This window comes from Blennius ocellaris (genome assembly GCF_963422515.1).
Source record: "Blennius ocellaris genome assembly, chromosome: 18".
NCBI classification, from domain to species: Eukaryota; Metazoa; Chordata; class Actinopteri; order Blenniiformes; family Blenniidae; genus Blennius; species Blennius ocellaris.
In genome coordinates, this window is record NC_137667.1 from 24,105,667 (window position 1) to 24,129,541 (window position 23,875).

The 23,875-nt window shown below is 43.1% G+C and overlaps 1 protein-coding gene across 1 annotated transcript in view; it reads right to left on the bottom strand.

The window, feature by feature from the left end:
• hivep2a (HIVEP zinc finger 2a) overlaps positions 1–23,875 on the bottom strand; it is a gene marked incomplete at its 3' end in the record, with an annotated part of 157,647 nt that overhangs the window by 130,825 nt on the left and 2,947 nt on the right. Inside the window, 1 exon segment of the mRNA XM_080514457.1 lies at positions 4,495–4,529.

The following is a 23,875-nucleotide window of genomic DNA, read 5'->3' on the forward strand; positions in this document are numbered from 1 at the left end:
GAGGAAAAGAAGAGATAAGAAGTAAATGGGAAGCGGAGACGGAGTGGAGGATGCTAAAACTAACAGGAGACACAAGGTGGAGATAACATGAGAGAGAGGACACATAATTACACTCCTCCTCCTCCTCCTCCTCTTCCTCCTCCTCCTCCTCCACTCTTGACCTTGTACTCTCCATCTCTCCTCCACAGACATCCTGTGTTTTTTCTCAATGGCTCTTCACTGAGTGGCCACATCATCCTGCCAGCCACAAATGCTGATTTCACTTCATTCAAGCCACCGAAGGAAAAAAAAATCACAGAAACACTTGAAGGGGTCACATTTGTGAATGAGGACATGCTTAAAAATACAATTTGTATTTTGTTTATATTTGTTGATAAATTGATTTTACTCACAATTTACTAAGAGAGTAGGTACTGAGAGGAATCGCAGTTAAAACTGCTCCTGGGGTAACGTTGGTCTTTATAGTCAACCTGGAAAAACATTTCTTTATGTGACAGTGAAAGATGATCACAGAATTATCTGTATTTAACTCATGTTGTGGTGTCCATCTTGGACATTGAAGGTATAACAAATACTCAAATGACTTTATTTTGGTGAATATTGGATCTTAGCTTGAGGTCTCGATCTCCCACATTCTGCTTTTGTATGTTGGTTAGAGTTGTTTTTACAATCTAAATCAGTAAGCTCTGCTTCTAGTGCACACACACATAAAGATGCAAACATGTGTGTAGCTCTTCAGCTGCAAATACAGATGATCTCCATCTCTCATGCTGACGTTCAGACACAACGTGTACAGGAAGCGTGCAACCAGCTGCAAAAGCACCAGAGAAGACATTTGCATGGAGAACGATACGGAAGTGAAACCAGGGCTTTGTACTGTGCTGCCATCGCATAACACACACACACACACACACACACACACACACACACACACACACACACACACACACACACACACACACACACACACACACACACACACACACACACACACACACACACACACACACACACACACACACACACACACACACACACACACACACACACACACACACACACACACAGCTTTCCATGAGATTTGAATGCACAAACAGGAAGACCAGTGGACTTCTGGTTACTTGGAGGAAATGGGAACTAAACTAACTGCTGTTGCCTCGGCAATATTCATATCCCATAATGCTATTCAAATCCTGCCACTCTGTTATCGCACTTGTGGCCTGTGCTACCACACACACACACGCACGCACGCACGCACGCACGCACGTACGCACGCACGCACGCACACACACACACACACACACACACACATAGAGAAGCCATTCATTTTGATCAAACATCGCTGTTTGTCACTGTGTGTGTGTGTGTGTGTGTGTGTGTGTGTGTGTGTGTGTGTGTGTGTGTGTGTGTGTGTGTGTGTGTGTGTGTGCGTGCGTGCGTGCGTGCGTGCGTGCGTGTGTCTCCATGCGATGCTGTCAAGGGCGCAGCTTGCATCCGTTGTGCCAATCTGTGGTCACCATGGTAACAGAGCACACGCTTCTTTTTCCTCCTCTTCACCTCCGGCCTTTTTTTACTGCATTCTCTTTCTCACAGGGTATGATTTAGTGAAGATGTGTGTGTCTCTGTGTGTGTTTTGTTGTTGTTATTGTGATTTTTAGTGTAATTCTCACTGTGGTTTCCATGCAGTTTATGTCTGAATTTTGCCTCTTGATCTCTTACTTCTTTCTTGTCACCTTTTTGCCATTTTATCTAATTTTCTATTATTTTATATAGTTTGCTTGTTGTTGTTTTTAAATCACTGATCTGGTTCTGTTTTGTTGCTGCTTTCTAACTTGAATCTTCTGGTTTGTCTTCATTTATGCTCTTGCAGTTGTTTATTTAACCAAAGGTTCTTTTCATAAAAGACTTTCCTCCCTCACACTGATTACACCAACGGCAGACTTTTGCAATGTTTTTATTTTTTTGTCACATATAAATAAATTAAACTTATCTGTGTTTTTAAAGTCTATCTGAAGCTCGTAGTGTTAAGTAAGTAGTGTTTCCGCCTGTTTCCATGGAGACAGAGTCACAGCACTTTCCAACCAAATGCAGTGAAAGTTTTGTGTTTCTCTTGAAAACATTGTCACATTTACAGGTTCTTTGCTTCATGGAGATTCTGGTTCTGGTTCTACAGGTAGAGTGTTTCTGTTTCTGCAGGCTGAGTGTTTCTGGTTCTGTAGACAGAGTGTTTCTGGTTCTGCAGGTGGAGTGTTTCCTCTCTCCCTGCATATCAATAAAACTGAATGGAAAAGTAAATCATCCTCCATGTCCTCGTGACCCACTTGATGAACCCGAAAAGGCCCGTGCACGTGCCTGTGCACACTCCTGTGCATGCTCAGTGAGCACCAGCTCACATCCTGAGCATGCACGAGTGACACTGTACAGTTCCAAGACCCACACAGGTATGCTCTAAGGTGCAGATCGTAATCTCTGCACCTTACCAGAACTATTTCAGTCTGACTCAACCACACACACCAGAGGCCATGGGCAGCAACCGACTTGCACAGTTCATCTCATCCTCAAGGCCCAGCTGTCTGCGGAGCAGGAAGTGACACTTTTACGCTCACCCAAGTGCGACCGGCACATTTCAAATGCAAGGAAAGCAAAAGGCCAACTACTAATCTCCACCCTCCAGTATCACACATCCATTTTTATTTTTTAAAGCTTAATCTTCTCCGCAGCCACATGTATTATCCTCTATCTGTTTATAGTCACGGCTAGAAGAGGATTTCTCTCACCGCCATCCATCTCGTTGTCACTGCTGCTTCTCCAGATGCATCACCCGCAGTGATCACCGAGATGCTAATCATCGAGGTTTGCATTGCCTCTCAACCTTCGATCCGTTTGCTGATGACTTCATGTTCTACTTTCCTTCAACACCTTTGTGAATGGAGCAGCAGCAACAGTGTTGCAATCGAGTGTTTCAAGGCCCTTTTTTTCCCTCAGAAATGAAATCACGTCTAGGTTCTATTCATGTAGAGTCGAGTTGACAGAACAGAGGCTGTCAGGCCGAGGTTAAAGGCGAGAGTGAACGTGATAAGAGTCTGAGATCTGTATCTTTTCCTCACAGAAAGGAGTTCTGTGAGGAAAAGATACTGTGCATGTGTGTGTTTTTTCTGGGATTTCTAGTTTCTTCCAACAATCCAAAGACAGTTTGAAGTTAAATGAGTGTCTGTAAATTGCATGAATGTGTGTGTATGAGTGTGTTTCTTTCCCCTGCTCTACAGTGATAAAACTTTTTTCTTGTTTTGAACTTTTGGAGAGGATTGATGTTGTGACACGCTTGAAAGGTTAGTTTTCATAATCGCAAGAAAACTATTTCAACCCCGACAACAATGTCACATTCACACCAGAACAACAACATGCACAATATTTAGGTGAAAAACCCAAACCGGCTCACAAGAGGTTCCAATCTGACAAAACAACAAGAAATTTGTAAACATTTCAAAGGAAACATAGATTTTTACCAAAAAAAAGAGTAGCGACACGACACGACATTGAGACCTGAGCTGAGATCTCAGTGCTGCTGCCATGAGAGCTAGCAAACTAGCATTAGCCTCAAAGCCATGCTGTCAGGGGGGGTTTGTAAAAACAGCCAGAATGCAACAGTTTTCAGAGGTTTTCACAGTATTCTGAACCAGAAGGTTTCATAAAAATTGGCTTTGTGTGGAGATTAGAGTCATTTTCGGTAGTAATTGTTTGATTTTAGTGAGATAATAGACATTTCCATCCAGTATACTCTGCACTGCAACAAAGAAATACCAGTCGAGTCCAAGATGGAATTAGGTTTATGTGGCCCCGAGCTAAAATGTTTTTGACACTCTTGGTTTAGGTAGATATCACAAGTATATGTGCTTGCATTGTCATATTACAGAAAAAGTGCAAATTGCCTCAAATCATTCCCCAGTTATTTAGAATGAAATGGATGTTTAACAACATCCATTCACAATGGAAGAACAGTGATGTCACAGTGGGGAAGCTTCAGGTGACCGCCGGCAGCAGGAACATTAAGGTTTTTACATGTCCAGTCGAGGTTGCTCCTCCAGTAACGAAGCAACCAGCTTGGAGTAATTCTGCTTAAATGAATATGCCTCCCACTCCCACCTCAACCCAACCCCAACCCCCTTCCAGACAAAAGAATCAGCCATTTTAAATCATAATGATGGCTTCATACAATGGCTCGGTTTCTTTTTTCCACAGCTCACTCCTCCAAAAACACGATTCACACACCCCATTTATCTGAAATCATCTGAATTAAAACCACATTTGTGTCATGTTCAAAAATCTGACAACAGCTTTGATTGCAAAACTGACAGTCATGGTTCCTCTTCTTTTTACCATTTTAAAGATGTAACAGTGCCTCACACACACACACACACACACACACACACACACACACACACACACACACACACACACACACACACACACAGTGTTCAGTTTGCTGCATCCTACCTGGAGTTAGTTTGCACTCCGGCCACCCACCCGCCCTGTGGAGGTCAAACAGAGAGACAGGATGTAAACTTTTATGTAAATAACCGCGTTTGTTAACAAACCAAATCACATGCATTTAACCTGGACTGCTTATTCCTTTAAAATCACCTTCAAATCCAGTTTAGTCTTTAGAACGAAACATTGTGGTCAAATTATGTTGAAAAAAAAACACAGATTTAAAATTACTTGCCAATCAAAACTTACATCTTTGTGTGTAAACACAAAACTTTTCTGAAACAAAAACACAAAAATGATGCGATTTCACTTGAAACGTCACAGAAACGGGGCCTCATCCATTCACGTGTTGCAGCTGGGCAGCGGTGGCCAAACGGCCGGAGGGGCTGCACAGATCACGGACTTCCTCCCCAGTGTGACTCCCTGCACTCAACCCCAGACAAACATCAGCCCCCCGAGTGCTGCCCACCACATGCTAGGAATAGGATGGGTCAATGCATAAAAAATGTCCCCAAGAGCATTATCAAAGTATGAAAAAAAAAAGAAATTACATTTTTAAAAATGTCAATAATTTCAATGGTCAAAAAGTAGCGAGGCACTCAGTGTATAAATATCACTTTTGAATTCTTGTTGATGACAGGGAATAAAATAATAAAATAATTTCATGAGCATAAAACAAACAGAGGTGGCACGTTGATCCTGCGGTTTCTAATTGTACATTTCTATAAAAAAAATTAAAAAAGTCTCAGCTGTCGTCTTAGTGGATCCTCAACTTTTGACACCAATGTTCCAAACCCAGATGCGACTCCCACAAACAAACAAGCACAGCTTCAGATTGCTCCCATCAGCTTGCTTTTCACTTTATCTTTTCTGTGGGTGATTTTTTTTTTAAAGGCCCACTGGGGTTTCTGTTCACTGTCTTATCCACTGAGACTGGATCTCGTTTCATCCACTGATACTTTGTGAAGTTTTTTTTTTAATCTTTTGTGTGGATAAGCAAATAACTCACCTCAAACTTACTATAGCTGTTTTTAATGTTAATTTATAGCGGAGCTGTGGGTAAAATCAGACTGGTCAACAAAGAGAATGACAATTTAATCAGAACTGATTTATATATTCTTCCATTTTTTTATATGGTAAAGACTGAACCTCTGGTTGGGAGCAGATGTGTGTAAAAGCAGGTTACAAACAGACAATCAAACACTCACATTGTTCACAGAACATTTCAAGTAAAAAGTCATTGTTTTTGTGTTTTGTTTCAGAAGGGGTTTGCGTTTAGATTGCAGCGTTTTGACACTACAAACATGCACACTGGGAGAACACATACATTCCTATAGACAGACGGTGAAGTTGTATTGATGTTACGGCGACTGTTCACCACAAAACTCGTATTTCAAATAAGTTGCATTTTCCTATACAGTAGTGTAGATGCTCTATAATCTGGATGTTAGTGAAATTACATCAGGAGGAAGATGCTCTATGATCAGGATGTCACTGTATGTTATTTCAAGTTGCAAGGTTACAATTAACAGGAGTTTAGTGAAAAGGTAAGCCTCAAGCTTTGCAAAACAGTTTGTTTGTAAGTTGGACAGAGAGACAGCTGCTCTCTTATTTTCTTCATCAGTATCCAAACATTTTCTTTTCCATGCATTCAATTATGTGCTTTTCTCAAAACATCTTTGGACAACCCCTCCCAGAGAGAAAATGTCATAATTCAGCAGAGGTGAACTCATGAAAAGTAAGACTTCCTCCCTGTGAGAACAGTTGTCCGCTTGTGGTTTCACTGCTGTGGGTGCAGAAATGCTGATTTCTCTCAGTATGACTGCAAAACGTCGCTGCAAAACAGCGGGTGTAAATTCTGTGTGACTGACATCAGAGGCCAGTGAGGACGAGAGTTTCAAACGACCAAGGACTTATCAGTTACTGTGAGGCAGCCGGGTGTGGGGCTCATTTCACCACCGTGACTCATATTCACCAAGTGGCCTTATAGGAGCCGTAACATCCAGAGGAGCAAGGCTGGGAATCGAACCACCAACATTTGAAGACAACTCAAGAATAGGGAGTATTGAGCAGCTAAGATGCAGCACCAAGATCGTTTCTCTGAATCTGAGCCGTAGTTTCCCCACAAGAGGGGTGAGCATGTTAATGTCACAGTGAGAATAAGCCTACTTTTATTCCAAACACAACTAGGTGTCATATAAATCTCCCAAAGAGGCCTGTGTGGGTTTTATCAATGTTAGGTTTTGTGTTAGTGTTAGGACTCCATCTCCACGGAAACGGCAGGGAAAAAACTTTAAAAAAATGCTCTGATACATCTGTAACCCTGTGTGTTTTCATGTGTGGGACAATGGATGAAATAGGCCTTCTGCGGAAGCAAGCTTTTCTGAAAGGACTGTCTCCATGGAAATGGAGGAAAACAACTTTGTGAAAATGCTCCTGTTCCGTGGACATTGGGAAAAACGCAACTTTTACATGTTTCATTTAGGAATCGATGTCCATTTACACAGGAACGGCAAATGACTGAAAATGATGTTGCGATGTTTACTTCCATTAATAATTTCAAATTTTCATAAATTACAATTACAATTAAATTACATAATTTATTACTTTCAGTAATATATCAATTACAGTCATTTTAATGCTAATAACCAACCATAAATCCCAACATATGTATGTATGTACTGTATGTATGATGGATGGATGGATGATGGATGGATAATGGATAATGGATAATGGATAATGGATCATGGATCATGGATCATGGATCATGGATGTATGGGTGTATGCATGTATGGCTGATGTATGGATGTATGGATGTATGATGTATATGTTGGGCCCGGAATCCATGCTCTCCTTCAGGCTGCAAGAACAATGGGAAGGTAATAAAACAGCATGGTGGGAGGACAGGGCTACAAGCCCCAGGTTGGATAAGCCCGATCATTGGTAGAACCCGACCCGGACACCGCAGATGTCCAAAATGCAAACTTGGTCAAACTGTCTCCCAACCACTTCGCTTCTCAAACCGTCTTCCAAGTGAGACACATGTCTCTGCATCACCGGGAAGACCAAGAGCACAAAGTGGGCCACAGAACCAAACCAAGGTTCAGCCTGCTGGCGAGCAGAACACACCGTTTGGACTATCCTTTTTCTCTTTCCCCTTTTCTTTTTTTGGGGGGATCTTGGAAGCCAACATCCAGTTAAACTCTGGCGTTACAGTAATGAAAACTGGCCCTCCACCCCTCGCAAAAACACGTGAAAATAGTCCCAAACGTTAGTGCTGGTTTGTGCTGAATGAATTATCGTTTGTGGCCCGAGCCGTCTTGGTGTTGAATCGATGCTGGATCGGCATGTGCAGTGAGTGATTTGAGTGTGACGTAATGGCGTGCCACCCAACATGGCGACACCCAGGCGAAAAAGCTAACTTTTCTGACCACCGAGGGAAAAATAACGAACTAAACTAAACTAAACAAAGAAACAGGAGGCAGGCACATACAGACAGACATGTGCACGCACACGCACATGCACACACACACACACACACACACACACACACACACACACACACACACACACACACACACACACACACACACACACACACACACACACACACACACACACACACACACACACACGTTAGAAAACCCACTTAGAAGATGAGTGTAGCTAGGAACATGTTCAGATTTGTCACCTGGAATGTACGTGGAATGGGCACACAAACAAAAAGACAAAAAGTTTTCGAACACCTGGATAAACTACAGGCAGACATTGTCTTATTACCAGAGACACACACACCTTCCACAGGACACCACAAACTGATCTCACCACAATTCCCTCACACATTCTCAGCTGGTTAGAACTCCAAGCAGAGAGGCAATTAATCAGCAATAAAATACAATTCTCTCATAAAAATACAACCATAGACCTGGAGGGAAGATTTATAATTATTCATATCTCTCTTCAGAACATAGAAATGTGTATCACAAACATCTATGGCCCAGATGTTGATGACCCTCCTTCTATCACAACTTCTTCACCACCCTCTCAACACTCTGACAAAACACTTATAGTTGGAGGAGACCTCAACATAGCCCTCAATCCACAAATGGACAGAGTTAGTAAAGCAGCAAACACCAGACACTGGGAATCACCAGATATAATCCAGCAGTACATGAGTGACTATGGCCTTTGTGACGCTTGGCGCACCTCTCATCCTACTCTTAGAGAGTACACCTTCTACTCAGCAGTGCACCAATCCTATTCACGCTTAGATTACTTTCTGGAGAGTAAATCAGTGATCAAAGACACCTGGGACACACAGATTCACCCCGTCACTACCAGTGACCATGACCTGTCACTATGACGTCACTATCAGGGACCATGCACCTGTCACTATGACGTCACTACCAGTGACCATGACCTGTCACTATGACGTCACTATCAGGGACCATGCACCTGTCACTATGACAGTCACTAATAGAACACTCACCCCTCCTAGTAGACAATGGAGATTTAACACTTCACTGTTCAAGGATCAAGACTTCCTCACATTCTTTAAAAAACAAAGGACACTCTTTTTAGAAACAAACGATGTGCCTGGTGTTTCTCCCGGTGTCCTCTGGGAGACGCTAAAGCTGTCATGAGAGGCAAAATAATTTCTTACTCCTCATTCAAATCCAAAACGGAAAAATAAAGGGAAAAGAATTAGAAGATAAAATCAAGACCATAGAGACAGCTCATGCTGCTTCCAAAGATCGCCGCTTATTAACGGAGTTAAAGAGATTAAAAATGGATTTGAATAAAATAATTGAACACAAAACACAATTTCAACTACAGAGATTACGCTGGGAGAACTTTGAACATGGAAATAAATCCAGCAAACTATTAGCCAATCAGTTAAAATGAAATAAAGAAAAGTGTTCAATCCCCTCAGTTAAAACTCAAAATGGTGAAATCACTTGTGACCCTCAGGAAATAAACACTACTTTCAGAAAATGTTATAGAAAACTTTACTCTTCACAAATTGACCTTCACAATCTGAAATAGAGACTTTCTGAGCACAGTTGACCTCCAAAATTAAAAGACGAACAGATCCAAGGCCTGGAAGCTTCTGTATCAGTAGAAGAACTGCATGAAGCTCTCCAGCACATGCCTGATGGTAAAGGTCCAGGACCTGACAGTAAAGCTCCAGGACCTGACAGTAAAGCTCCAGGACCTGACAGTAAAGCTCCAGGACCTGATGGTAAAGCTCCAGGACCTGATGGTATACCTCCAGGACCTGACAGTAAAGCTCCAGGACCTGACGGTAAAGCTTCAGGACCTGATGGTAAAGCTCCAGGACCTGATGGTATACCTCCAGGACCTGACAGTAAAGCTCCAGGACCTGACGGTAAAGCTCCAGGACCTGACGGTAAAGCTTCAGGACCTGATGGTAAAGCTTCAGGACCTGATGGTATACCTCCAGGACCTGACAGTAAAGCTCCAGGACCTGACGGTAAAGCTTCAGGACCTGACAGTAAAGCTTCAGGACCTGATGGTAAAGCTCCAGGACCTGATGGTATACCTCCAGGACCTGACAGTAAAGCTTCAGGACCTGACGGTAAAGCTTCAGGACCTGACAGTAAAGCTTCAGGACCTGATGGTATACCTCCAGGACCTGACAGTAAAGCTCCAGGACCTGACGGTAAAGCTTCAGGACCTGACAGTAAAGCTTCAGGACCTGACAGTAAAGCTCCAGGACCTGACGGTAAAGCTTCAGGACCTGACAGTAAAGCTTCAGGACCTGACAGTAAAGCTCCAGGACCTGACGGTAAAGCTTCAGGACCTGACAGTAAAGCTTCAGGACCTGACGGTAAAGCTCCAGGACCTGACAGTAAAGCTTCAGGACCTGATGGTAAAGCTCCAGGACCTGACGGTAAAGCTTCAGGACCTGACGGTAAAGCTCCAGGACCTGACAGTAAAGCTCCAGGACCTGACAGTAAAGCTCCAGGACCTGACAGTAAAGCTCCAGGACCTGATGGTAAAGCTCCAGGACCTGATGGTATACCTCCAGGACCTGACAGTAAAGCTCCAGGACCTGACGGTAAAGCTTCAGGACCTGATGGTAAAGCTCCAGGACCTGATGGTATACCTCCAGGACCTGACAGTAAAGCTCCAGGACCTGACGGTAAAGCTCCAGGACCTGACGGTAAAGCTTCAGGACCTGATGGTAAAGCTTCAGGACCTGATGGTATACCTCCAGGACCTGACAGTAAAGCTCCAGGACCTGACGGTAAAGCTTCAGGACCTGACAGTAAAGCTTCAGGACCTGATGGTAAAGCTCCAGGACCTGATGGTATACCTCCAGGACCTGACAGTAAAGCTTCAGGACCTGACGGTAAAGCTTCAGGACCTGACAGTAAAGCTTCAGGACCTGATGGTATACCTCCAGGACCTGACAGTAAAGCTCCAGGACCTGACGGTAAAGCTTCAGGACCTGACAGTAAAGCTTCAGGACCTGACAGTAAAGCTCCAGGACCTGACGGTAAAGCTTCAGGACCTGACAGTAAAGCTTCAGGACCTGACAGTAAAGCTCCAGGACCTGACGGTAAAGCTTCAGGACCTGACAGTAAAGCTTCAGGACCTGACGGTAAAGCTCCAGGACCTGACAGTAAAGCTTCAGGACCTGATGGTAAAGCTCCAGGACCTGACGGTAAAGCTTCAGGACCTGACGGTAAAGCTCCAGGACCTGACAGTAAAGCTCCAGGACCTGACGGTAAAGCTCCAGGACCTGACAGTAAAGCTCCAGGACCTGATGGTAAAGCTCCAGGACCTGATGGTATACCTCCAGGACCTGACAGTAAAGCTCCAGGACCTGACGGTAAAGCTTCAGGACCTGATGGTAAAGCTCCAGGACCTGATGGTATACCTCCAGGACCTGACAGTAAAGCTCCAGGACCTGACGGTAAAGCTCCAGGACCTGACGGTAAAGCTTCAGGACCTGATGGTAAAGCTTCAGGACCTGATGGTATACCTCCAGGACCTGACAGTAAAGCTCCAGGACCTGACGGTAAAGCTTCAGGACCTGACAGTAAAGCTTCAGGACCTGATGGTAAAGCTCCAGGACCTAATGGTATACCTCCAGGACCTGACAGTAAAGCTTCAGGACCTGACGGTAAAGCTTCAGGACCTGACAGTAAAGCTTCAGGACCTGATGGTATACCTCCAGGACCTGACAGTAAAGCTCCAGGACCTGACGGTAAAGCTTCAGGACCTGACAGTAAAGCTTCAGGACCTGACAGTAAAGCTCCAGGACCTGACGGTAAAGCTTCAGGACCTGACAGTAAAGCTTCAGGACCTGACAGTAAAGCTCCAGGACCTGACGGTAAAGCTTCAGGACCTGACAGTAAAGCTTCAGGACCTGACGGTAAAGCTCCAGGACCTGACAGTAAAGCTTCAGGACCTGATGGTAAAGCTCCAGGACCTGACGGTAAAGCTTCAGGACCTGACGGTAAAGCTCCAGGACCTGACAGTAAAGCTCCAGGACCTGACGGTAAAGCTCCAGGACCTGACGGTAAAGCTTCAGGACCTGACGGTAAAGCTCCAGGACCTGACGGTAAAGCTCCAGGACCTGACAGTAAAGCTCCAGGACCTGACAGTAAAGCTTCAGGACCTGACGGTAAAGCTCCAGGACCTGACGGTAAAGCTCCAGGACCTGACGGTAAAGCTCCAGGACCTGACGGTAAAGCTTCAGGACCTGACAGTAAAGCTCCAGGACCTGACGGTAAAGCTTCAGGACCTGACAGTAAAGCTCCAGGACCTGACGGTAAAGCTCTAGGACCTGACGGTAAAGCTCCAGGACCTGACGGTAAAGCTTCAGGACCTGACAGTAAAGCTCCAGGACCTGACGGTAAAGCTTCAGGACCTGACAGTAAAGCTCCAGGACCTGACGGTAAAGCTCTAGGACCTGACGGTAAAGCTCCAGGACCTGACAGTAAAGCTTCAGGACCTGACGGTAAAGCTCCAGGACCTGACGGTAAAGCTCCAGGACCTGACGGTAAAGCTCCAGGACCTGACGGTAAAGCTCCAGGACCTGACAGTAAAGCTCCAGGACCTGATGGTAAAGCTCCAGGACCTGACGGTAAAGCTCCAGGACCTGACGGTAAAGCTTCAGGACCTGATGGTAAAGCTCCAGGACCTGACGGTAAAGCTCCAGGACCTGACGGTAAAGCTTCAGGACCTGATGGTAAAGCTCCAGGACCTGATGGTATACCTCCAGGACCTGATGGTAAAGCTCCAGGACCTGACGGTAAAGCTCCAGGACCTGATGGTAAAGCTTCAGGACCTCACGGATACTCTATTGAATTTTACAAAGAATTTTGGCCTTTACTCTCACCAATTTTTTTTAGAAGAGTTGAGGAGATTAAAGAATCTTTATCTCTCCCCCCACATATGAACTGTGCAAATATCAATCTTCTTCTTTAAACTGGATAAAGATCCTACACTACCATCTAGCTATCGCCCAATATCACTAATCAATGTCGAACTTAAAATAATTAGTAAGACATTAGCAAGCAGAATAGAAAAAATGACACCCCACGTCATACACCCTGATCAAACTGGGCTCATTAAAGAACGACACACTACTAATAATACACGCAGATTAATTAATCTTATAGACCACTGCCACCAGAATAAACAAAAGGCCATTATCACCTCCTTAGATGCAGAAAAAAAAAAAATATATATATATATATATATATCCTTATATATGGCTTGCAGGTTTGCATATTTTTTTTTTTTTTTTTTTACAGTAATCACACTGATCCAAATATTTTCCAACTGTTATGAGATTAAACCAGCCTGAGCAGTACTATCTTGAGTAACATGATTTTCTAGCAAGAGTATAAATTAGCAGGTAGGCAAAAAATAAAAAAAATAAAAAACAAAAAACAAAAAAGCAAAACATCAATGATAACAAAAGCAAAAATGAAACAAAACAAAGAACAAAAACATGATTTTGATCATTGAAAGAACAGTAACAGAAAACAAGAAAAACCAGCAGCAAATCTCATCGATGAGGAGTGGAAGTGTGTGTGTGTGTGTGTGTGTGTGTGTGTGTGTGTGTGTGTGTGTGTGTGTGTGTGTGTGTGTGTGTGTGTGTGTGTGTGTGTGTGTGTGTGTGTGTGTGTGGTTTGTCCACTGGGTGTGATTGGAACTGTTGTGGGGGGGGGGCCTGCAGTACCACCCCAGGGCCTGAGGCCACCAAGGCCAGACGCCGCCACCCCGGCACCCGGCGGCCCCCCGGACCAGGGGAGGCCCCGACAAACCACCCCGGAGATCCGTGCACCAACCCAGAAGACACCAGATGGAGAGTGCAGAGAGGACCCCCCTCAGGCAAGAGGGTCCCACAAGAGAAGGATAAAGGGCGCAGAGCTTGAGCCAACGATCGGAGCCGCCAAGCCAGGACCAACATAAATTATATTCTACAACATAAATTACTTTATGTTGTAGAATGGATTAATCAGAAACCCTTAGATGAACGCTTACTAGACTTTGAAAAAACATTCTGTGAAGATCTCCATATCAGTCCTGTCATCAAAAAACATAGTTGCTATAAAAGCATCAATATAAACACAGCTCTGACATCTTGGTGGGAATTTCTTAAAATGAATGGATCGTCATTCATTCCCTGCAAACTCACACCCAACTGGATCCCAGCGGCGAAGCCCACCACACACCCCGGGGCCAGCCCTCCCATTACCACCCCCCCAACCCAGTGGGACAGAGAAGGCCCCAGCCGCCGAGCGCCGAACCCTTTTTACAAACGAGACCCATATTTTGGTATTAGCTATTTCCAGTTTAGCCGGTGGTGCCCCAATTTCATTATTATTTGATAAATAATCAATTTATTCAAATGAATAATTTTTCATAAATACATTTATTAACTTTTGAGTAATTACTCAATTAGTCTATGAGTTGTTAATGGGTGAATGACAGTTTACTTCCAGTAATAAATAATATTTTTCATAAATTACAATAACAATTAAATTACATAATATATCACTTACAGTAATTTTAATGCTAATAACCAACCATAAATCCCAACATATGTATGTATGTAAATATGTATGTATGTATGTATGGATGGATGATGGATGTATGGATTGATGGATTAATGGATGGATGGATGATGGATGGATGGATGGATGGATGATGGATGGATGGATCTGAGGAGTAACAGAAAATGTATTGTTCTTTATTCTTCACAGTTTAGTGAACAGTTATTTGTGTCACTGAAGAAGACATTTCTTCGCCTGTCAGCTCTTGTTTGAGCAACTTCACAGGTGAGCAAATAAAACAACATTTGGGGTATGTGTGCAGTTAGCTTACTGATAGCTTGAACAGTAGAAGCACACTTCTCATTAAAATGTTTTTCTTTACTGAAAGAATCACTGGCAGGTGCTTGTTGACTGTAGATACTAATTTCCATAGGGGAGAAACAATTCTTACTATTAGGCAGAGGATGGCCTTCCAGTGTGATGCTAAGTTATCAAGCTACACACCTCTGAAGAAACATAGAGTCAGTTTTGTCCTTCAGTCATGTCCTGCTGAGGAAAAGTCACCATTTCTAAGATGCATTATAGTGAGTGACAGACTTTGCGAGCACATGAGCTGCAGGTTCCTTCCATCAGTAACCATCCGAAACGCTTGAAGGGAGCTTTGATTCACTGTACATTCATCACTAATATTAAGCCAGTAGCGTGCAGTGGTGTTTCAGTCAGGGCCAGCAGTTAAAACGCCCAGCCCTGCGGCCGCACATTATGTCCTACAGTGACAATCCAAGGCCACTACTATGCATCAGTACTTAATCCACACCAACATAACAGCTGATCAAGAACCACAACACATCAAGACACCACTGTGCAGCATCGCCATCACATCACCTTCCAGTGTTTCCAACAGGTTTGCACGGAGATGGGGGGAGGGGGTATCTCGCACACGACTGTCATGCATGCCTGCTTGTCTGTCTGTGTGCATGATTGTATGGGAAACACCACTTCAAAAAACTGCACCAAATGCCAACAGCAGCACCAATCTAATCCAGAGAAAGTAAAAAAAAAAAGGAAAAAAACTAGCACTCACCATCACTTGTAGATTAAATCCATCATGCTGTAAAATGCTGCACAAAGCCTTTGTTGTTCTGAGTTAGCTCATCCATTTCTTCTTCTTCTACTCACAATTGAAACACGTCCCCGAAGCAGGCCCGCTATCGTATCATCCGATCTTGCTGTTAAATCAGCCGCCATCACTCCAGAGTAGCAGATAATAACAGTGCGTCATCACCACCTGCCCATGGACCAATCAGTCAAGCTCATTTCAATGACAACAGCAAGGCCAGCGCTCAAACCTTGCTAGCCCTAAGGCGGTCCATCAATAACACATCGAAATCTGATTGGATACTGTCACTCAACATTTTAACCCAAGAGCAACGTCCAGTTTCGATCAGAGGGCAGCAATGAAGTTACTGCTGGCCCCCAGAAAGGAGTTGTGATGCGTTTAGAGGACAGAGGAGATTTGAAAATATACAAAATATAACCAGTCATCTTCTGGATAAAGTTGCTAAAGTCACTAATTGATTCCAGACACAGATAATAGACTCACTTTTTAATTATTAAAAAAAAAGAAAAATCCTTTTTGACAGGGCGAGCACTGCTAGCCCTGCTGCCCTTGACTGCACACCACTGTGTTAAGCTAATGCTAAGGCAGCATGTTCCACAATGAATACACAAAAGTTACCCTTGAATATCTGTATCAGATTTTACTCTGAAAAAGCACGGGTACTGCTCGAACAAGCACAGGGAGAAGTTGCAACCTGTAACCATGGGTCCACTGTGTTGCCTTGTTTTTCATGACTCGTCTCCAGACTGTCTTTCTGGCTTGCAGTAAGCTAAGACAAGCATACCTTAAAACTCTAAATGTCCAAAAGAAACATTAAATATCAATATTAAGAATGAAATCGAATTCAGGGGGGAAAGAATAATCAGTGTAAACTGCAAAAGTTTCTTTTTTACATTATGTGCCCAGATTTAATGAAGTGTGTCAGCATGGAGCTACAATGGTTTGTCTCAAACCTCGGAAATGACAAAAGTTGTGTTTCACATCAATATTCTTGCCAAGAAAAGAAAGTGAAAGCTTGTATTGTTCGCAATAAGCTGAGACCACATTTACTTGACAACATTTTCAAGTGAAAGTGGAAAACTTGTTTTGGGGGTGTGTTTACATGGCAATGGAGCTCGGAGCCCCTGAAAATGAAATTTTAAAAAAACAGCTCCTAAGGTGGAGCTTTTCTAAAATGCTCTGTCTTTGTGAAAAAATTGGGTGGGGGTGCCAGGCGTCGGGCCCTAGCCGGGCCTTCTGGCTGGTGCCGGTGGGGGTGGGGCTTCATTTCCACGACAACGAATATGAGTGTTTCTGCAAAATTTTCTTCACTTCTGGGGGGGTCTGTTTCCACAACACCGGTGTTCTGATCCACTGTATGTGAAGTTTTTAATTGGTAAAAAGTGCAAAGTTTCTTTCACGGTCGCTATTCCTTCCTACAGAGGCTGATGGAGGCGGAGCCTGTTACTGCTCATCTCTCCCCTCCCTGCTGAAAATAGTTCCTTCTGCTCATCCACCTGTAAACCAACATGGCGACCTGCAGTGGTTTGGCTTACGGCCAGTATTTTAGTTTTCTCCTCCATATCAGTGGTTTAATAGTTTAGACTCACCCCTGATAGCATCTGATTCCTCATCTCTCCATTTTCTTTATATTTATAATGTATTGTTCTCTGCACACATCTGTGTAGTTTCATTAGAAAATCAAGCAACAGCGCCCTCCTGTGGCCCGGCAGACTAACGACATCGTCAGTGTGTCTGCTGCTGCAGTGTCAACACACTTCTTTCATTAAAGGATTAGTTGTCGTCACGTGAAACATTGTCATGTCAACGTTATCATTTTCCAAAGAACATCCTTAAATAATTCTTCTTCCATGAAATGGTATATTTTCACAACTTGTTGGATAAAGAGTGCAACCCAAGCAGAAGATGCAAAAGAAGCAAGAACCGCTGCTCCACCGCGCCGCCACTGCATTATATTAGGGCGATACAGGAGTTATTGAGACATGGCATCAATGCTTCACAGAGCGTGAGCCTGGCCTTTTCAAAGAGCCGAACCGCGGCTGAGAGCTACGCATACCAATTGAAACTCTTCAGATGACATCTTCACATATCTTTACTGTCAAAGTCCAAAGCCCAAAGGTGTTCACTCACACTATTATACAAGACAGAGATAAGCAAAAAAGAAATCCTGACGTAAGACAAGCCACAGAGTGAGAATGTGGAGAATCTTCCACTTGTACCACTATTTTCCTCTCCATCTCATTAGTTAAAGACTCATTTTTATCAATGAGCTGTCTTATAATCCTCATTTTCCAAGAATGTTTTATCTGAGCTGCTGGGTTTGATCAGGTTTATTTTCAGGATCTTGATTTTCTTTTGTTCCTTGCTATGCAATATAATTAAGATAATAAGTAGAAGGCTTTAATATTCTCAGGTACGTGGAACAATATCAGATACCTAAAAATTAAGTGACAGGTAAATGTTTGGAGAAATATACGTCAACATTGAGAAAAGTCAGCATGAGACAACTTTTCCTGTATTTCATAGATTAGTTTCATCTTAGTTTTTCATGTAGCCCCTCTGGAGTCTATATGAAATGAATGTAAATCTGCACAATCAACACATTTGAAGCTGTTCTGTCATGAAGGGTCTGCAACAGACGAAGATTTTCACCACTGAACCAAACGTTGGTTTATAATAAAGGATTACAGGCAGAGTGAGACGATTATAGAGATGTGAGTGTAAGATCTCCATCATGATTCAACAAAAACACAAGATTTGAGAGTGTAAATTGGAAATTTAGAGATCATACTGGCAGTGTTTCAGTTCAGTGGAGGAAGACTTCACTGTTGGTTGTGTCATTTGGGATTTCCTGATTACAAAACACTGATTTAGCTCCACTGTCTGATGCATAAATGCATGAAGTGTGACTAATTACAAGCTGCTGGGAAAGTAGGCTAGTTTGGGTAAAGGTCTCTCTCTCTCTCTCTCTCTCTCTCTCTCTCTCTTGCTCTCTCTCTCTCTGTCTGTACGTACCTCTGCACTATCTCCATGTCCATTTAAAACACACACACACACACACACACACACACACACTTACTTGACAGTTCTTCCACAGCCTCCCTTAGAGTGAGGAGAGCGAGGGAGTGAGGAGAGAGTGAGGAGAGAGAGAGTTTCTATATCAACCAACACAAACAAACCAGCACTCAGAGTGACAGCAGGCAGCTTCAGAGGTGAGAGGTAAACCGTCACGTTTCCCCTCCTCTGTAAAAGAAACGCCGCCTCGCCGCTGGCGAGTCCACGCCACGGATCTATTGGATAGGGAGCAAAGCGATGGCTGATTGGCAGTGAAAGACAAGCCTGCTGTGAGGATGGAGGGAGAGGGAGAGTTTCCTTTTGTGCAGCTTTGAGACCGACACCCCGCCGAGCAAAGTGCTTCACATGAGGCGGCGTCAGCTGACAGGAGAGTCGCTCCACCGCTGGTGGAAGCCTCTCATCCTCTCCTCTCCCGCATCATCATTTTTCATGTTCCCTCTTTCTTTTTCCTCCACTCATTTCCAGCATTTAGCTTTCTTTACCACATTTACACAATTTTCAAGTGAAAACATAAAACATTTGTTGCATTTAGGGTGTCTGTTCACATGACAGCAGTGCGCGGAACTTTTTGAAAACAGTTCTCACAGAGTACATTTTCAAAAAAACTCTTGGAAACGGTGGGAAAATACTCCCACTGCTCTTGGAGTACACTACACTAGTAGTTCTGCACATGCTCAGTAGAGACAATCACAACAGTGTTTCCTCCAGAGTGTCATGACTCCCAGTCACTGTAATAACAATCCAACTTGGTAGTTTTATTTTGATGGTTACCATAATAACAATCCAACTTGGTAGTTTTATTTTGATGGTTACCATAATAACAATCCAACTTGGTAGTTTTATTTTGATGGTTACCATAATAACAATCCACTTGGTAGTTTTATTTTGACAGTCACCATAACAACAATCCAACTTGGTAGTTTTATTTTGACAGCCACTGTAACAACAATCCAACTTGGTAGTTTTTTTTTGATGGTTACCATAATAACAATCCACTTGGTAGTTTTATTTTGATGGTTACCATAATAACAATCCTACTTGGTAGTTTTATTTTGACAGTCACCATAATAACAATCCAACTTGGTGGTTTTATTTTGATGGTTACCATAATAACAATCCACTTGGTAGTTTTATTTTGACAGTCACCATAACAACAATCCAACTTGGTAGTTTTATTTTGACAGCCACTGTAACAACAATCCAACTTGGTAGTTTTTTTTTGATGGTTACCATAATAACAATCCACTTGGTAGTTTTATTTTGATGGTTACCATAATAACAATCCTACTTGGTAGTTTTATTTTGACAGTCACCATAATAACAATCCAACTTGGTGGTTTTATTTTGATGGTTACCATAATAACAATCCTACTTGGTAGTTTTATTTTGATAGTCACTATAATAACAATCCAACTTGGTCGCCTGTCCGTACAAATATCCATGTACTCCCAGTGTTAAAGTTTCTAGTGGATTGTTCTCTGTATGGTTTCATTATGAAAACAAACAACAGTAAAAATGTGCGCTCAACATGCTAACTATGTTGTTTCCCATGCTTCTGTTGTTTCCGTGTAAACAGACGTCGTTTTGAAGACATTGCTGTGTAAACATGAGTCTGCACAAATGAAAACGCAAAAACGATGTGTTTTCACTTGAAATGCCTCACACAGTCTCACAGTTTCTTCACACCTTGCTGATCTCTACCTTCCCTCCATTTTTCAATAGAAAACCCCAAAACAAGTTTTTATAAATCCGGTTCATTCATCCTTTCAGAAGATGCCTCATAAAACCTTCAGAAAGGATCACAGACAATCCTTTTAATTGATGTTAATGTTGGTTCTTGTTTGTTCTGCAGGTATGAAACCAAAGCGCAGGGGGAGCCAGGCAGCCTGCCCGTTACGCCGCGTGTGTGGACACGTGTGGGTGTGTCTTAATAATTCAGCCGTCGCTGTCAGGACCTCGGTCACCGGAGCGCTCTCAAGTTCCTTTACAGCTCTCAGGTGATGCACAGGTAAAACTCTGCAACCACATTTAAAAGAAACAGAGCAGCAGTGTTTCGGGCACATTGCGCCACCAGACAGTTTAGGGAATAGCAGATTTGCTGAAACAAGCCTGCAGCAGTTTTTTCTGAAGTGGGGATGAAGTGAAATGCTCCATCAGACAGTAGATTCAGACTGAGGACATGTTTGCTTCACTTAACAGTGCAAACCACTGCTTCACTGTGCATCTATGAATCCAGCCCATATTGTTTGGATATATTGATTTTTCATTATGTGACTATGAGACAAAGCAGGTTGCACTGTTTGAACTGTTTCAGAGGACAAACACAGACAACACAGGAAGAAAGTGGAGAACATGGAGAAGAAACAAAATCATGCACAGACGAGAGGAACATGCAAACTCCACGATGAAAAGTTTGATTTCTGTAAATCACTGGTGCAGTGTCCTGCTGGGGAATCCGCAGAAAAAATTGACATCACAAAGGACAGCTTTGATTCTGTTACTGCATCAGGTGTGTGTGTGTGTGTGTGTGTGTGTGTGTGTGTGTGTGTGTGTGTGTGTGTGTGTGTGTGTGTGTGTGTGTGTGTGTGTGTGTGTGTGTGTGTGTGTCTGTGTGCATGCTTGTTTCTTCACACGGTGCCCTACATCCCCGGTAGCAGCCACACAGAGCGGCTCTGGGGGGCCGAGGGTCTTACTTAGGGACCTCGGTGCATGTTCTTGGAACACCGGAGGAAACCGGAGTACCAGGAGGAAACTCCCCCATGGTGCTTGGACAACTTGTCCACAAAACTGCAAACCCGCACAACTCGTCCACGACTATTGTTTTTTCAACATAATTGATTTGCAGGATTGGATTTCAAAGGATATTTGACACATTTGGAAGGATTATTAAGTGTATTTGACCCAAAAACACGAGATATATTAATATATTTGACACAATAAGAAGCCGTAAAGTTAAAACTCCGCTTCATAGATGATGGCGGTGAGTGATGTGTTCAGGTGTTGGTAAATGTGTCGGAAGCTGCGGGGCTCATACACTAGAGACATTATTGCTATCAGGGCCATAAAGCTTATTTTTGATGGCTTATTAAAGGTTATGTCAGTTTTTCCTCCTCTGAACTACTGTAAGATCTGTCATCTTGCATGTTTTGTGCTCTCCTATTGGACCAGCAGCTTACATGTGACTCAAACGCATCACGCATGACAACAATATCATTACGCGAGTAAAGATAGTACGGACTTTAAACACTGTTTTTTTTTTTTTTTTAAACTGCGTGACTAGACATGGAGAACTTTTGACATCAACCTCAGGACTAATACATCTTTATAACAGTGTAAAGACATTGTAGTTCCCTGATGTCAGAACGGGATAACGCTCCTTTGTAGCTGACCGCTTTGAGTGATGCGTTCAGGTGCATCACGTAACTCCGCCCTCCGACATGTTAACAAGCTGCGGGGGTCCTACAGTATCGACGTTACATGATAAACATGATTAAAATGCAAACTCCACACAGAGAGTAAGTGAGTCAGTAGATGTTATTTGTATAGTGCTTTTCGCAGACATAGAGTTACAAAGTGCTTCACAGTAAAAACAAATAAGAAAACATTTAAGAAAAAACAACACAACAAATGCTGACAATCACAGGCAAAGGGTCACATAGTGCTTCACAGTAAAAAACAGCTAAGTAAAATCCACGACCTTCATGATGTGAGGTGAATGCAAATTTCACACACACATACACACACACACACACACACAGATTCCCTGCTCGACATAATGAAACCTGAACAAGGGATTTTCTCCGCTGGATATTTGTTCATTCTCACTCAATGCAACTGTTTTTTGCCTCCGGAGTTTTCCAACTGGAGTGATCGGTGCCAACGCAGCAGCTTTCACACTGAAAGTCTAACCACAGGGGGACCACTGCTGTTATTCGGGAGTATATTAGGGTTTGCTGCTTTTTGTTCAAATGTATAATTTCACTAAGTACAATTCACATCGTGTGTTCTTCAATGCTTTAAAAATCCCTGTGAGAACAATCTGACTTCATCTGATTGTCTGCATCTTCCAGACAATCGTGCTTTGAACCTTGATCTTTAATGCAGTTCATTGACAATGCAATTTCAAGGTAATGCCGTTACAAAGTCAAATACTTTCAGTAGTGTTCTCTGAAAAGTACAGTATTTTTAAACAGCAGCACCTCATCCACATATTGTTTTATACCATTTATCCACTTTAAGACCCCGGGAGTCTGGAGCTGGTCCCAGCTGATATTCATAAACAATCACAGACAGCCATATTTACAGGTGTGAGTCATTTAATCAAATCACCTTTTATTGTCATTACACCAGTACAACGAAATTGCTTTTCAAAGTTTGGGGAAAAGAGAGAGAAACAAGAGGAGAGGAGAAAGAAAGGCAGATCACAAACTGTGCTCTGAGGGAGCAGTTTGTAATTAGGAAAAAAACACCTCAAGCACATTTAAAGCATCAACACAGATTACAACATACTGTATCTCCAAGACAAGCCCATGTGGTCATGAGGGGGAGTGTTGCAAGCCGCCACTGGGAGAAGGGGTGGTGATTCAGTCTCCACTTCACGTCATGAGAAACCAGTCTCGCCAGAACCTCCCACAGGGAGAATATGCAAACATCACACAAACAGCAGGCAGAGCCCAGAATCGAACCTGGGCTTTTTCTCCATGAGGCACGGGTGCAGTGACACCACTAACAACTTGTAATTGGTACAATTCAAGCCATATAACTGAAGGTGTACATTTAATTTAGCACACTGGGAACCTGGGCTCTGCCTGCCTGACTATCTAACCCTCAGATTATTAAGGATTTAGCTCAGTGGAGTTTGAAGCATCATTTCAAGTCAAAGCTCATTTTTGTTTCAGAAAGGTTTCGCGTTCCCACAGCAATGGTAGAAACTGAAAACCATGTCGTTGGCATGTTGGGCAACAAGTGTGTGCTGTTGTTTGTTTTTGTAATGAACATGCATAGTACCTGCATTTTCAAAACGTTCCTTTTCCCCATTTCCAGGAGATGGAGTTTTCAAAACATTGTATTTTCAGTGGTTCCGAGCACCATTCTCTCTCTCTCTCTCTCTCTCTCTCTCTCGCTCTCTCTCTCGTACACACACTAATCTGTC